This window comes from Schistocerca americana, chromosome 3, assembly GCF_021461395.2.
Source record: "Schistocerca americana isolate TAMUIC-IGC-003095 chromosome 3, iqSchAmer2.1, whole genome shotgun sequence".
NCBI classification, from domain to species: Eukaryota; Metazoa; Arthropoda; class Insecta; order Orthoptera; family Acrididae; genus Schistocerca; species Schistocerca americana.
The window spans coordinates 696,326,223-696,343,330 of NC_060121.1; positions in this window are offsets into that span (position 1 = coordinate 696,326,223).

Consider the following 17,108-nt stretch of genomic DNA (forward strand, 5'->3'; position numbering starts at 1 on the left):
AAGAATGCTGAAGATTATATGGGTAGATCACATAACTAATGAGGAGGTATTGAATAGAATTGGGGAGAAAAGGAGCTTGTGGCACAACTTGACTAGAAGAAGGGATCGGTTGGTAGGACATGTTCTTAGACATCGAGGGATCACCAATTTAGTATTGGAGGGCAGCGTGGAGGGTAAAAATCGTAGAGGGAGACCAAGAGATGAATACACTAAGCATATTCAGAAGGATGTAGGCTGCAGTAGGTACTGGGAGATGAAGAAGCTTGCACAGGATAGAGTAGCTTGGAGAGCTGCATCAAACCGGTCTCAGGACTGAAGACCACAACAACAACAACAACAATCATTATTTTTACTATATTTCAAATGGTGACGGAGAAATGCATTTTTTCTCGAAAACACATAGACTAGTGCGACACTGGACTCTTATTCGAGAAAACGGTGTTTCAAATCCCTGTCCAGTGATGCTGATTAATATTTTTCGTGAGTTCTCTAAATCACTTAAGGTGAATGCTGAGATTGTTCTGTGGAAACAGCATTGTCGATATCCTTCCTCATCCTTCTTCATTCCATGCTTCTGCTCCTTCTGTAATGATCTCGTCGTGGACTGTATGTTAGACCCTTTTTTCATTCTCAGATAGTACATACATTTTGATTCTCTGGTGATTTTGCTTAGAATTTTAAAGTTCAATTTGTAATGTGATTCTAAGCTGTAATCATTACTTTTCCGTAATGTTTATTCTGAACGATATTCTGTTTCTATAGGTAGCTTTTAGAAGCATTTAATATACACACATAAATTAATTCTTTAGCACAACACTTTACATAGGAGGTACCCTATATCTGTTACAGACTATATAATATTTTGTATTAATGGGAACTGTGCTTTGTATACGTTTCAAGTCTATAGGTAGCAGTGCGTCTTGAAGCCCTGAATATCTATTTATTTCTCTAATCATTTAATTATAAGTATTTATACAATGGCTTTACAGTCTCTATATCTATAACACCTTATCAGTAGAAGTGCTGCTGGTACCCAAAATTATTTTTGTAAAGTGTATAGTGGAGTTCTAGATTACACGAAACACCAAGGGACATAAGTACTGTATAGCTCCAAAATAGTTGTGCTCTAAACATATTAAATTAAGTTATCCTTAAATGTTATGTCATTCTGATTAAAAGTTAAAAAATTTTATCATGTATAAATTTGTATCAGTTTTCTATCTATGTTCTCGTATTCCTATACCTTCTTGGTATATTTGGTAACTTTTCCTTCGATTGCACTTTTCAGAATGTTTCATGTCCTATCAGTAACTATAAACTCTAACCAAAATCCTCGCACTCATAGCAAAAGAAGTGTGTATTGCTTTGTGGGTGTCATTCCTCAGAACCAGGTATTTAGCTGCAAATAAATTTGTAATACGTTCGGTAAATTAAGTGTCATTCTAAGTATATAGTTTTTGGAAAGTTCGTCACTGTGCTCGTTTCCTGTTTTTCTACGTTTGTTAGAGAATTCACACTAATGCACTATATTTCGCATAAATTGAAAGTGTTTGTAGAATGATCGTTTGATAGTATCAATTTCTGTCAGTACCGTTTATAATGAGAAATATACAACTGCAACGTCCACACTTTCAGACTTCAAGGCCTACACAGGTTATTTCTAGTACTTCTCACTGAAAGACAAAGCTGTGAGATTCAATTACGCTTTTAAGATTTATTGCTGCATTTCTTACTGGTGCCAATGATGTTTGCAGGGCCTTAAGAAAGGTAATGAGTCCCTCTTTTATTATATGGCTGGTGACATATTTGGCAGTGTCTTCAGGTGTCTCTTGGAAAAGCTCAGGGAATAAGTTTTTGAATCCTAGCACCGTAACATTCTGAGAGAAAAAAAATGCTAGATGCTAAAATCTGTTTCGAAATGTAGAGCAGTTTCTTTCTTAACCTCTACAGTACCATTTAGAAGTACATTTACATTGCGACTTGATTCTTTTTTGCACACCACTGTATACGGCATCTTGATGGAGACCAAGCCATACCCTTGGCCTTAACATTTTGTCGCATCTAGGCCCTTTCGATTCAAACTTCAGTTAACTGATGTTCGAAACCTTATGTGCAAGGGAGTGCTGAAAACTCTTAAATATTTTTAAGCAAAACAAATCTTATTAATATTACACATCTTTATTCTTTAAGTTTACATAATGATTTCTCAACCTAAGCACCCTGGCGACGAACGTGTTTCTCCCAACGAGAGACAAGTCTGTTGATTCCGTTATGGTAGAACTGAATTTTTAGACTTTTGAAATGGTGATAATTATGGCCTCTTAATTCAGTCACAATGGAAAACCGGGAACCAGTGAGGATTTTACACACGTCATTCACTGGTAGAAAAAAATTTAATTTAGACAGTTTCAATCACAAAACAACCAATTAAGCTTTTTTAATTAATTAAAAAGCCAATCAATGAGAAATTCATTTAAAATTCAATGCCATTCAAACAATTTACAGAAAAATTTGAAGTTAATTTTAACGCAAAAAACTTAATATTCTTTAAGGCAAAGCACGCCGTATGTAAGGTGCAGAATGTAATAAGGCTAAAGGTTTAATAAAGGCAGACGTAAGTCTAAACAACAGTACTCCAATAGACCAGAACGCCCTTAACTACAAAATGGAAAGAATAAAACATGATTTAAACATGACTGATTAAAAAAAGACCTAAAACCAAACTCAAAAACAATGAAAAACAATTTAACACCAATACCTAGGCAGACAAATTTAAACCCAGGAAAGCACATCAATTGAAGATTTAATACCTTTTTTCAATAACATAAGTTGCAACAGATTAAGATATATGTTGAGATCCCAACGCACATCAAAATTTGCTTAAGGTGAAGGTCACAAGCTAACGGATACAAATTCAGAATTATTACAAGTATTAACTTAACAGGAACATTAAGTAGTGTGGCTGCGGTTTGAGGAAACAGCGCGAAAGACAGACAGCGGCGAGAGCTGCCGAGGGTGTGTACTCCAAATGTAAACAGCCGGCGAAGCAAGCCGACGAGGTGTGAGTAAGTGGGGCCAGATCCTAGGTAACACGTACCGGCAGTGGAGTACAAGAGATCATCAACGACAGTTTTCTGCAGCGTAAATAATTTTAATTTGACAGAATTCCAGCGCACAGCCCGCGTTAAATCTCTTAGGGTAGAATTAATTTCTGAGATCTTATCAAAATCATAACAACTTTTAACAATATAACCAAATGATTTAAGAAAGCAGCTATAAATATTTTAAAAAAATAATTTCAGTAACAAAATAATAAGGTCAAAAGAATTATCCTTTCTACGAGTACCTAACCATTAAAGCAGCCGCAAGGACAGTCGCATGATATTCAAAACTCATCAGTAAACACATTAGTGCATAGCAGTTCGGAGAAAGCGAATTTCTCCTGGAACATACTAAAATTTATCTGAGCCACTTAAATAGTACAGACACACTACAAAATTTCTTAGACATCATAAACCTTTGGCATTAGCTTCTAAGAAACCAGAACGCAAAAGCAAACTAGAAATAGGCCAATAAAACAGCAAAAGAGATATACGTTCTGACACGAACAGTTAATCATCCGTAATAGAGTAATACTTAACATTTCACTGCTCCTCCCATTGAAAATTACATGACCAATCATTTACTTTAAAAATCAGAACAATTAAGGGAAGGCGGACAAGAAAAGGGACCGCATATACTAATTCACACTCCCCACATTCAAAATAAGCTTTCTTTTAGAACACGATGCTTAACACTGGCTAAAGGTGCATCACGGATACATAAGGTTAACACATAAAACAAACTATAATAAGATATCAGCCAATGAATCAGTTTAAAATGTCTAGCAGGCCTTGCAATCACATTGTCTTTCGAATACTATGGAGACACGGGCATCCACACCCAATAAACAGAAGGAAGACAAACTAAAGTGACAGTGATCACTGCCCTGACATATCTCGGCGCCCTTCTGATAAATCACAGCACATGCCACATCGGTACAGGATAACTTACACGGAATAACATCATCCCAATATTTGTCGACCGCTAACAGCTAATACCACGGCGAAGGAACCACACGAAAGCCCGTTACAACTTCGTTACTACCAAACCGGCCACTACGCATGGAGTCGCCACAACAGATGGCACTGCGCTCCAACGGCAACATGTTCCTCAAAGAGCATATGAATTGTGATATCGATACATTGCGAGAAAACCGCCACGGCTCAGCTTTGATGAGGGAGCCACAACTTCACCTTTGCTTACACTGCTTCATCACTATCAAAGTGAACGCCTCACAGGTGCTTTTTAAGTGTTGGAAACAGATGAAAATCAAATGGGGCCAAATCGGGACTGTGTGCAGAGTGGCTGATGACAGTGAACCCACGACACGGGGTTGTTGCAGATGTTTCTGTGCTCGTGTGTGGTCTGGGATTGGCATTGTAAAGGAGAGGGCGTTCTAGGTGTGGACGAGCCCTTCGAATTCGAGACTCGATTACAGCACGCTGTTTCTCAAGTACCGACATACACTCCTGGAAATTGAAATAAGAACACCGTGAATTCATTGTCCCAGGAAGGGGAAACTTTATTGACACATTCCTGGGGTCAGATACATCACATGATCACACTGACAGAACCACAGGCACATAGACACAGGCAACAGAGCATGCACAATGTCGGCACTAGTACAGTGTATATCCACCTTTAGCAGCAATGCAGGCTGCTATTCTCCCATGTAGACGATCGTAGAGATGCTGGATGTAGTCCTGTGGAACGGCTTGCCATGCCATTTCCACCTGGTGCCTCAGTTGGACCAGCGTTCGTGCTGGACGTGCAGACCGCGTGAGACGACATTTCATCCAGTCCCAAACATGCTCAATGGGGGACAGATCCGGAGATCTTGCTGGCCAGGGTAGTTGACTTACACCTTCTAGAGCACGTTGGGTGGCACGGGATACATGCGGACGTGCATTGTCCTGTTGGAACAGCAAGTTCCCCTGCCGGTCTAGGAATGGTAGAACGATGGGTTCGATGACGGTTTGGATGTACCGTGCACTATTCAGTGTCCCCTCGACGATCACCAGTGGTGTACGGCCAGTGTAGGAGATCGCTCCCCACACCATGATGCCGGGTGTTGGCTCTGTGTGCCTCGGTCGTATGCAGTCCTGATTGTGGCGCTCACCTGCACGGCGCCAAACACGCATACGGCCATCATTGGCACCAAGGCAGAAGCGACTCTCATCGCTGAAGACGACACGTCTCCATTCGTCCCTCCATTCACGCCTGTCGCGACGCCACTGGAGGCGGGCTGCACGATGTTGGGGCGTGAGCGGAAGACGGCCTAACGGTGTGCGGGACCGTAGCCCAGCTTCATGGAGACGGTTGCGAATGGTCCTCGCCGATACCCCAGGAGCAACAGTGTCCCTAATTTGCTGGGAAGTGGCGGTGCGGTCCCCTACGGCGCTGCGTAGGATCCTACGGTCTTGGCGTGCATCCGTGCGTCGCTGCGGTCCGGTCCCAGGTCGACGGGCACGTGCACCTTCCGCCGACCACTGGCGACAACATCGATGTACTGTGGAGACCTCACGCCCCACGTGTTGAGCAATTCGGCGGTACGTCCACCCGGCCTCCCGCATGCCCACTATATGCCCTCGCTCAAAGTCCGTCAACTGCACATACGGTTCACGTCCACGCTGTCGCGGCATGCTACCAGTGTTAAAGACTGCGATGGAGCTCCGTATGCCACGGCAAACTGGCTGACACTGACGGCGGCGGTGCACAAATGCTGCGCAGCTAGCGCCATTCGACGGCCAACACCGCGGTTCCTGGTGTGTCCGCTGTGCCGTGCGTGTGATCATTGCTTGTACAGCCCTCTCGCAGTGTCCGGAGCAAGTATGGTGGGTCTGACACACCGGTGTCAATGTGTTCTTTTTTCCATTTCCAGGAGTGTAGTTAAGCTGCACACCGCTATGTTACACACTACATTTCGGAGCCCTCTAGTGGCAAAGGGCTCCAAATATATAGACATGGAGAACAAAGATGAAGGCCGATAATAACGATCATTTTATTAAAAAAGTTTTAAGGGTTTCTACGTAAAAATCTCGGAGGCATTTTCTGTAAGCCCTTGTAGAGCGTTTTGACGTGGTTACAGGAAGCGAATCATTGACCTATCTTTACCGCTGAATGATTTGCAGATCAACTCTAGATTAACGCAATAATGCGAAAGTTTAAACTTCACATTTCGAATTCACTAATTTTTCCAAATTTCATTTCGATTTTAATTTATCCTTAATGTTTTTCTCTTTACTTCTTTCATCTGGGCGCCAGAGGGCCCTTGCAGTTGGGAGCATCAAGGTTCTTTCCTGGCTGCCCTGGGCTCGATATGCCCCTTGTTAGGGGTAGATTATTCTGTGTGTAAACAAAGTTTATTTGCTACCTTTTTTATTGAAATAAGCTCAATTGTTGTTTACCTGTAAAATACAAGGGCTCCTCGGAGAGTAAGTTCCGACCGGTCTCGAAATGGAAACCACTGTGAGAATCAAAACTGTTTTATTTGCAATAGTTAGCTATACATTACAGCTACTTCTCTAAATAGCAGCCGCTTCCACGTAGACATGTGTCGTAGCGTTGTACCAACTTTCCAATACTCTCGTCATAGAAGGCAGCCGCCAGTACTTTCCACCAACCGTCTACAGTCGTCAGCAGCTCGTTGTCCGTGCCAAAGTGTTGTCTTCATAGCCATCGATTCATGTGAGCAGAGGTGAAAGATGAAACTCAGGATGAGACATTACGGACTTGGGAGATCAAACATTTCCCATCGAAAACACTGCAGGATCGTCTTCATTTCCCCTGGAGCATGCAGCCGAGAACTGTCATGAAGAACGAAACACATGACAATTATGCTATGTGGGCTGCACACTTTCAAGCGAAACCTCTTAACAGGTCCTCATACTTGGGGAAAGACACTATTTTCTAGGCTTCTTTATGTGCTCACTGTGCCTTGGGATTTGAAAATAGCGCCGTGCCGCGATCGAGAGTCATGCTAAAGGTACTACAGAACACATCTGTACAAAACTTCATCGGATTCTCAAAGGGGTTTCCATTTCGCGACTGACCAGAACTTACGAGGGCTGTTCAATAAAGAATGATCATAATTTTTTTTGACAACTACTTTTACTGATCCTCATAATTTTGATGGTCCTTCTCAAAGTAGTCTCCAGTTAATGCAATGCAATTGTCCAAGGTTTCTGCCAGTCTTCAAATACATGCTGGAAGCCATTTTTGAGAGATCCTCCAAAATCGCCACTGCAGCCTTCACCACTGCTTCTGATTATTGATAATGCCTCCCATGAATGCGTTTTTTTCTTGTTAGAGAACAGAAAAACGTCACATAGGGCTAAATCAGGATTGTAGGGAGGGTGAGGGATGCACTTCACGTTGATTTTTCAAAGATATTCTGCAACAACATTGGCAATATGCAGCCGCGCATTATTGTGGTGCAGTATCCAGCCTGATCCACGGAAATATGGTCTTTTGCGCCTGATATGGACTTGCAATGTTTTCAGGACATCCCTGTAGCATTGTCCAGTTACTGATGTGTGTGCAGGTACAACATGCTGATAAAGCATTCCTTGAATATCAAAGAATGAGATGACCATAACTTTCCCAGCAGAAGCAACCACATTTGCTTTTTTGGGGGTTGGTGATGAAGGAGACTTCCTCACTGAGATTTGTTGTTTTCTCTCAGGATCAAAATGATGTAACCAACTTTCATCTGCAGCGATTACACTTGAAAGAAATTCCGGATCTTCCTCTAACATCAACTTTAACCACATGCAGACCTGCAGGCGAATGTTCTTTTGTTTGAGAATCAATAGTCGTGGAACCCATCGCCCACAAACGCGTGTCACGTGTAATTTTTCTGTCACCCAATGAGATGTTCAGTTTTTCAGACAGTGATCTTAAAGTAATTCGTCGATCCTCTCTCACAATAACAGCAGCAATGATTATGTTTTCTTCCGTAAGAGCAGGAACTGGAGCACCGGGTCCACTTTCCTTTGAAACTGATTGTCTCCCCTCTTTAAACAATTTAAACCATCTTCGAGCTGTTCTGTAGGGACGAACAGACACTCTATAGGACTTCTGTAACATTGTATAGACCTCAGCTTAAGATTTGTTGAGACGAAAGTAGAATTTCAAAGCCGTGTGTTGTTCCTCGCGGCCGGCCAGAGTGGCCGAGTGGTTCTAGGCGCTTCAGTCTTGAACCGCGGGACCGCTACGGTCGCAGGCTCGAATCCTGTCCGGGCATGGGTGTGTGTGATGTCTCTAGGTTAGTTAGGCTTAAGTAGTTCTAAGTTCTAGGGGACTGATGACCTCAGATGTTAAGTCCCATAGTGCTCAGAGCCATTTTTGTTCCTCGCGTGTTACCTCCATTGCAGCGGTAGGCGATACTGAACATGTCTGATCTTGCCTGCCTCTAACAGGCGGGAACCAGGAGTCCCAACAATTAAACTGCTACGGCGTGTTTGTTCCACATTAAGCTAACAGAATATCATAAGATTAAATTTCGGCACGATAAATTATAACCATCAAAAATTATGCTCGTTCTTTATTGAACAGCCCTCGTAGTTTTCGAACAGCCCTCGTAAAACTGTATATAATTCTTTTTAGTAATCTAGTAGTATTTGTCTACTCTGTACACGGACGGATGTAGCTTTGGAAGTCTGCAGCATATACAGGATGTATCATAATTAATGGTGTAAACGCGTACAGTGGAAAGTACACGATACTTGAAGCAAAAAAGTCTCAGTAAACATGGGGTCGAAAATGCACACCATGAGAGCTACGAGCAATTTTTCATCTTCGATACTGTGAAACAAATCTCTGATACTGCAAGATCTTTGCTTTCCATATTTTGGGAAGTGGCAGTATGGACCAAAACAAGAAAAAAATGTCCAATAAACATGTGCTTTAAAATGCATACCTTAAAAGTTATGAGCGTTTGTTCATTAGAAGATTTATGTTTCAAAGTAGCGAAGATGAAAAAGTGGAGTAGCTAACTTTGTGTTAAACTGAATCACTGGATCACATAATGATCTAATAACGTAACAACAACAGTAATCGTACTATCATGCACACACGTTAAATGCTAATCATGGACTAATCAAAATAACTATTCACACAGGTAAATTAGTGCAGTTACTAAACTGAATTATTTAGTGCATTGATTGAAACAGCACATTCATAATAAAACTTTATATCTAAATGTAAAAATTATTTGTAAAGATGGGTTGTGAAAACAGTATGGAAATGAAATCAATTGTTTACACTGTATATAATCCGTTTAGTATAACAACGTGAACGTAAAACGTGTGAGAAACTGCACTTTACAAGTAAAAATCACTTAGCTGGATTGTTGCTGTGATGTCACTGTTCAATAGCAGATAAATAATTTCCACAATCTTCCTTTGACTACCATGTTACGATAATTATTACATAGTGGCGCATCACTTCTTGTAGTACCTCCATATACAGTCATGTTATATATTTTCCTCCATATGTAGTTCACTGAACATCATACATTGCTCACAATTGCACGGAGAGACACGCCATAGCCAACGAACAAAACACCATAGACTACTAGTCACAAAGTTGTTACGGTGAAAGAAAAACTCTGCCTAACTAGCGCAGCTCTTGTGCAAGTACAATAAATGTTTTACATCTTTTGTTTCCTTTCAACACACACTCTGCTTTTCAGCATAGTTCAACTTTTGAGATATTTAATTACACAAATAATATTACCCATAAACATTAAAGTGTTCAGAAAGAAATGACAAGATTTATCAAACAGTTTCTTATGCTTCCAACAGATGGTATTACTGGTTCCGATTTGCTGAACAGTGACACATACTTTAAAATATTCCACATCAGATTATGAACTGAAATTAATAAACTCGCAAATAAAAATTATTCTGTGCATCAATGTCTCGCATGTGGGTGACTTTAAGCGTATGTCGCTGCCTCGACATAACCGTTCGTTACAAACTCCTGATTTAATACATTGCTCTGCCACTCGATTCCAACTTCCCGTGTTTCTAAAACGTTGCGATTTATAAATAATTGTTTGCATAATACCACATCAAGCTCTATTACCTTCAGATTTTATTTTTTGAGTCATCAATTTCTGACTGGTTTGATGCGGACCGCCACGAATTCCTCTAAATGGCTCTGAGCACTATGGGACTCAACTGCTGAGGTCATTAGTCCCCTAGAACTTAGAACTAGTTAAACCTAACTAACCTAAGGACATCACAAACATCCATGCCCGAGGCAGGATTCGAACCTGCGACCGTAGCGGTCTTGCGGTTCCAGACTGCAGCGCCTTTAACCGCACGGCCACTCCGGCCGGCACGAATTCCTCTCCTGTGTTTCATCTCAGAGTAACACTTACAACCTACGTCCTCTATTATTTGCTGTATGTATTCCAATCTCTGTCTTCCTCTACAGTTTTTGCCCTCTACAGCTCCCTCTAGTCCCATCCAAGTTATTCCCCTATGTCCCAGCATATGTCCTATCATCCTGTCCCTTCTTCTTGTCAGTGTTTTGCATATACACCTGTCCTCGCCAACCCTGCGGAGAGCCACCTCACTTCTTACATCATCAGTTGACCTACATTTCAACATTTTTCTGTATCTCCACATCTCAAATGCTTCAATTCTTTTCTCTTCGTCTTTTTACACAGCCTACGTTTCACTACCGAACAACGCTGTGCACCAAAACCACATTCTTAGAAACTTCCTCCTGCAATTAAACCTTCTGATCACGAACCAACTATGTAGGGCCGTCATTTAATCGCTTTGTGGAGCCCTCTGTAATTACTAAGGATGTTAACTTTTTGGATTGGGGCTAGTCGTTGCTGTTACAAATGTGAAACATGAAGTACACAAATTACTTTAAGTATTAACTTTTATTAATCTTCCAACTACGCGTTTGAAGTGAATTATTTTAAATTAACGTAGCGAAGTTGTATTTTACGTGCTCTGTCTTTGAGTGGTTACATGCCGCTTTTCGAGTCTTATTTACATTAGACACTTCACATTTCATGATCTGTCCTAAGAAGAGGTTACTTAAAAGGTGACGGAGATGTATTCCTCCGAAGCGGCTTTTCCATTTCAACAGAAATTCTGAAATAATACCTTCAGTTAACTTCATTTAACATTGTCATCTTATAGTATCTAAATACGTTCCACGTTTCCCCAATTTCTTTTCCTTTTTCATTGTTTCTGACTCAGATGAAAGTCATTTACTGTACACCTATATGTAACATTTTAAAGCAAAGCAGCAGTGGAGTGCAAGACAGGAGCAATTGGCCAGCGCTGACAACGCTATCCAACTTACGCTGATCCCGCCTAGCTACGTAACGCGGTATAATTGGCTGCATATAGCGCCCCTGCTAATTGCAGATATGGCACAAACGTCATTACTACCTGAGTGCCCGAATCTATCCTAACAGCCGAGCGTAAGCATAATTAACACATCTCGCTTGAGGGGAGGGCACAACTGACCCTGCGCCCTCTCCGTTTTAGAAGTCAGGGCTAATTTCAAGCTTGCAAACGCCACAACTTTTTTTCTTTTGATGCTGCTGTGACAGCCTGGCGAAGGTAATATTCCCAGTGTGCGTGACTGATTGCGAGCATTCTTAAAAGGCAATCGTGTGCTGAAAATAAGTTTCTTGTACAGTTCTATTCCAACAGTAAAAATTCATTGAGTGCAACTTGCCACAAGATTTGCACATTCCTTGAAGTATTTCGACGACCTTTCAATTTTTCAAATAAAAGGTTTGGACAAATATACACTACTGGCCATTAAAATTCTTACACCAAGAAGAAATGCAGATGATAAACGGGTATTCATTGGACAGATATATTATACTAGAACTGACATGTGATTGCATTTTCACGCAATTTGGGTGCATAAATCCTGGGAAATCAGTACCTAGAACAACCACCTCTGGCCGTAATAACGGCCTTGATATGCCTGGGCATTGAGTCAAACAGAGCTTGGATGGCGTGTACAGGTACAGCTGCCCATCCAGCTGCAACACGATACCACAGTTCATCAAGAGTAGTGACTGGCGTATTGTGACCAGCCAGTTGCTCGGCCACCATTGACCAGACGTTTCCAGTGGGTGACAGATCTGGAGAATGTGCTGGCCAGGGCAGCAGTCGAACATTTTCTGTATCCAGAAAGGCCCGTACAGGACCTGCAACATGCAGTCGTTCATTATCCTGCTGAAATGTAGTGTTTTGCAGGGATCGAATGAAGGGCAGAGCCACGGGTCGTAACACATCTGAAATGTAACGTCCACTGTTCAAAGTGCCGTCAACGCGAACAAGAGGTGACCGAGACGTGTAACCAATGGCATCCCGTACCATCACGCCGGGTGATACGCCAGTATGGAGATGAGGAATACACGCTTCCAATGTGCGTTCACCGCGATGTCGCCAAACCCGGATGCGACCATCATGATGCTGTAAACAGAACCTGGATTCATCCGAAAAAATGTAGTTTTGCCATTCGTGCACCCAGGTTCGTCGTTGAGTACACCATCGCAGGCGCTCCTGTCTGTGATGCAGCGTCAAGGGTAACCGCAGCCATGGTCTCCGAGCTGATAGTCCATGCTGCTGCAAACGTCGTCGAACTGTTCGTACAGATGGTTGTTGTCTTGCAAACGTCGCCATCTGTTGACTCAGGGATCGAGACGTGGCTGCACGATCCGTTACAGCCATGCGGATAAGATGCCTGTCATCTTGACTGCTAGTGATACGAGGCCGTTGGGATCCAGCACGGCATTCCGTATAACCCTCCTGAGCCCACCGATTCCATATTCTGCTAACAGTCATTGGATCTCGACCAACGCGAGCAGCAATGTCATGATACAATAAACCACAATCGCGATAGGCTACAATTCGACCTTTATCGAAGTCGGAAACGTGATGGTACACATTTCTCCTCCTTACAAGAGGCATCACAACAACGTTTCACCAGGCAACGCCGGTCAACTAATGTTTTTGTATGAGAAATCGGTTGGAAACTTTCCTCATGTCAGCAAGTTGGTGGTGTCGCCACCGGCGCCAACCTTGTGTGAATGCTCTGAAAAGCTAATCATTTGCATATCAGAGCATCTTCTTCCTGTCGGTTAAATTACGCGCCTGTAGCACGTCATCTTCGTGGTGTAACAATTTTAATGGCTAGTAGTGTATATGTAATTTATATCGGCTACAAACGTAGGGCTTGTTACGAAGAAAAGTTTTCATTTCCTGGTAGCGGTTGCTATGTATTTATTTACCGATTTTCGTGTTTGATATTGAAGTTCAGGTTGTGAATTTATACACGCAATAATATGGCGTACATTATGTTCGCTCGGCCTGTAACCTCATCATTTACATCGGATCTAACGCTGTAGAGGAAGAACGAAAGTGTGCTATTGGAATTTTGTCGTAAGTTAATTGAAATCCCATTAATCCCATTAATGCTGTTTACTGTGATGAAGTCACTTTCACTATGTCTCAATAACAACATGTTTTCTTGGAGACATACTCTGAATAACGCTTCTCTATAAATGTATGGTGATATTAATGCTCTTGAAAAAGAGCTTCCAGCATTATTGAAGAAGTTTCTTTTGGCTACAGGGATATGTCTGTTGTTCCATGTATTAGGATACTTACATACATTCTAGTCGTCAGGTGACACGTCATCTGCACTTAACATTCCACGGAAGACTGATTAGAAGTGATGGTCACTTTTCTTGGAAGTCAAGATACATGAATAATGCCCGCACTATATCTTTTACTGAGGGGATGACTGAAGAGCGAAGTCTCCAAAGGAAATGTAAGAACAAGAGGCGAACTGTCGCTCGTATTATAAAAGAACTCTAAGACTATCTCACAAAAGCTACATGTGGTGTTCTTAAGATAAACCAAAAGTGCATTGAAATAGGATACAGAATTTGTGAAGCTCAGCTATGAACTTAATCACTTCTCTTTGTTTAAATCCATCTGAGAGTATTTCTTTGGGTTACATTTAACGAGCTGTAACTCCGTATCCAGTAGAACTGGATACTTGTTACATGTTATGTTCCATTCGTATTTTTCTAGATTACATTTAATGATGCATTCAATGTTGTCTAGACTATCACCTCCTAAAATATTTACTATTCCTCCTGAGATACCCTGCAGTAACATCACAATACTTAGCTTGTCCTACAGAAAAAGCGAAGTCGATGCGTCGTAAAGAGATGTTATTTACCGTTGTAAATGCTTGAGATTATGAGGGAAGAACTCGTAAGTGAGCTAACAGTGACTATGACTGTTTTCAGCTACAGAATCGGCCACTGACATGTTCGTTTGACTATCCAAACAGCACTCTGTTCGCCAGAGTCTGTACCGATCGCCTCTCCTGCACAAGGTGGAAGGGTAATTCTCATTTCCTTGGTCCTCGCTACATAATGGTTTTCCCGTATTATCTACACGTCTAACCGGTGTGCCTTTCAAACAGCATCCCACGCGCCAGCTGACGGTAAGTGAATACACTAATTTCCGTCTGTCGCAGACAGAAGCGAAGTGGACCGAGTGAAATCCGCTCGTGGCGTTCTGGATCCACCCACTGCTGTTTCGCTCGACTGGAAAATTGCTATCGCTTGGCTGATACTGCTTTAGGGTCATTTCTAGTGATACTGCGGCATTCTGCAGCAGAATATATAACAAAAACTAAAATAATTCGTATTCTGATATTAAAGAAATTATAATTGTACCAGCTAAAATAGTTTCATCTTAATAATCTGGCAATTTCTTTCTAAGTGCTTTCAGCTTTGTGTTCTTATTTGAAATATCTGTTCGAAACTGTTATTGATTACTGAAAAAATGGCAAGTAAGTTATTTCTTATATTTGTGAGGGATCCACTTGTACGTGGATTCCGATTTTCTAACATATTTCATGAAAGATGACATGAAATTGTTATCACACGTAGAAGAGATTGTATCTTTGATACCACTGAACCAAAGATGTTGCCTGAGTGGCAGAATCGATTGTACGTAGGGGCGCGCGGAGCGCAGTAGCAGTTTCCGTTGCATTCTGTTAAAGGTAGGATGTAAGACTTTAAGCTAGTGGCTAGCTGTGAGAATTTAGCTGTTGGCCAATGGACGCGGCATAATAAAGTTTTGCAAGGTAATGAAATTTTGTATATTTAGTTTTAAGTATGCAGAAACACCGTGTGGATTTTGCTAATTCTAATAGTACTGATTCTTGAATGTAGGAACCAAGTATCCCACATTCCATCATCCAATTTCCTCCCTCTACTCATGGCATTGTAGCTATGGGATATCAGCATTCATACTTCAATGTGGCTATGCAAGATAAGGATCATGAAGAATCTTGAATTTCAAATGCAGTGACGGTGATGATCATCACAATACTGATGTACTGAGAACAAGGTACCAACTGTACCTTTGTACTGGAGTGAAACTACAGTGACTTGTTTAGCTGTTCTTGGACGCTGGACGAAACTACTATGGCTAATGCTCAGATGTGAGACTGCAAAGAATTGGACTTAATGCAGCCACGTCTACATGGTTATAAGCTTCAGTCATGCGCCAACCTTACCTTAACAATTTCCCCATTATTTTCTTGACAACTAGGTATATACTTTACTCTCAGTATCACTAATGTTATGCATCTTCTAGCAACATGATTCTAGAACATTATGTGACAGGATCAGACTTTAAAATTACTACTTATGGACCATAGCACCAGTTTGCTCAAGAGCTCAATGATTTATACTGTCTTTAGGATTATACTCTGATGATTATGTAGTATCTATTATTCATATTGTAAATACTGATGTAAAAAATTTGCCCTACGTTTGGTATCCATTGCACATCCAAACCGTATGGAAAATTGAACAAACCTCGCTGGAGGGTTATATGAAGAATCCACTTGTACGTGGAGCCTGATTTTCTAACGTATTTCATGAATGATGGCATGAAATGGTTATCACATGTAGAAGAGATTGTATCTTTGATACCACTGAACCAAAGATGTTGCCTGAGTGGCAGAATCGATTGTAAGCAGGGGCGCGCGGAGCATTCTGTTAAAGGTAGGATGTAAGACTTTAAGGTAGTGTCTAGCTGTGAGAATTTAGCTGTTGGCCTATGGACGCAGCATATTACAGTTTTATAAGGAAATGAAATTTTGTATATTTAGTTTTAAGTATGCAGCTACGCAATGTGGATCTTGCTAATTTTACAGTACTGACCCTTCAATGTAGGAACCAAGTATCTTCCATCAGATTTAATGTATATGTTGATTAGGTACACCCGATTTGTAATATTTTGTATATTTTGTAATCATGATACAGAGACGTTAAATTTTGGAATCTATTTAGCCAAACGATGTTAGACTTTCGTCATGTAACAATCATAGTGTCTTTAATTACGTCAGTAAGTGAAAATTGTAGAACAATTGAGAGGGTTCACTGATTTTGAAGTTAATGTTAACTGGCAGAAGTAAAGCTGTGAGTACAGGGCGTGAGTCGTGCTTCGGTAGCTCAGTTGGTAGAGCACTTGCCCGCGAAAGGCAAAGGTCCCGAGTTCGAGTCTCGGTCGGGCACACAGTTTTAATCTGCCAGGAAGTTTAATGTTAAATGTTTCATATTAGATTTTGTGAAGAAGAAACCTTATTTTGAATACAATCTTTGAACTGGAGCATTCGGTTTTAGCACATCCCGTTATCAGTACCTCATCCTCTTCCACATCGTGTTTATTTAAATCAAGTGTATATTTTCTTAATAGAAATGATTTTTCAATCAGAGTCAGAAAAAATTTAATGTGTCGGTATCAGAAAAGTATTAATGTTTGTAACAGCTTTAATGCGGGCAGCATTGCACAGAGCTGAGCCAATTTCCAAATTATCACTGAACGTCTGCAAGGTTATTCGTTTATCAACTAATCTACTGACATTATTTGTATGAAGCTGTTTTACGGCCGGCATTGCACTTCACTGAGCCAAGATTG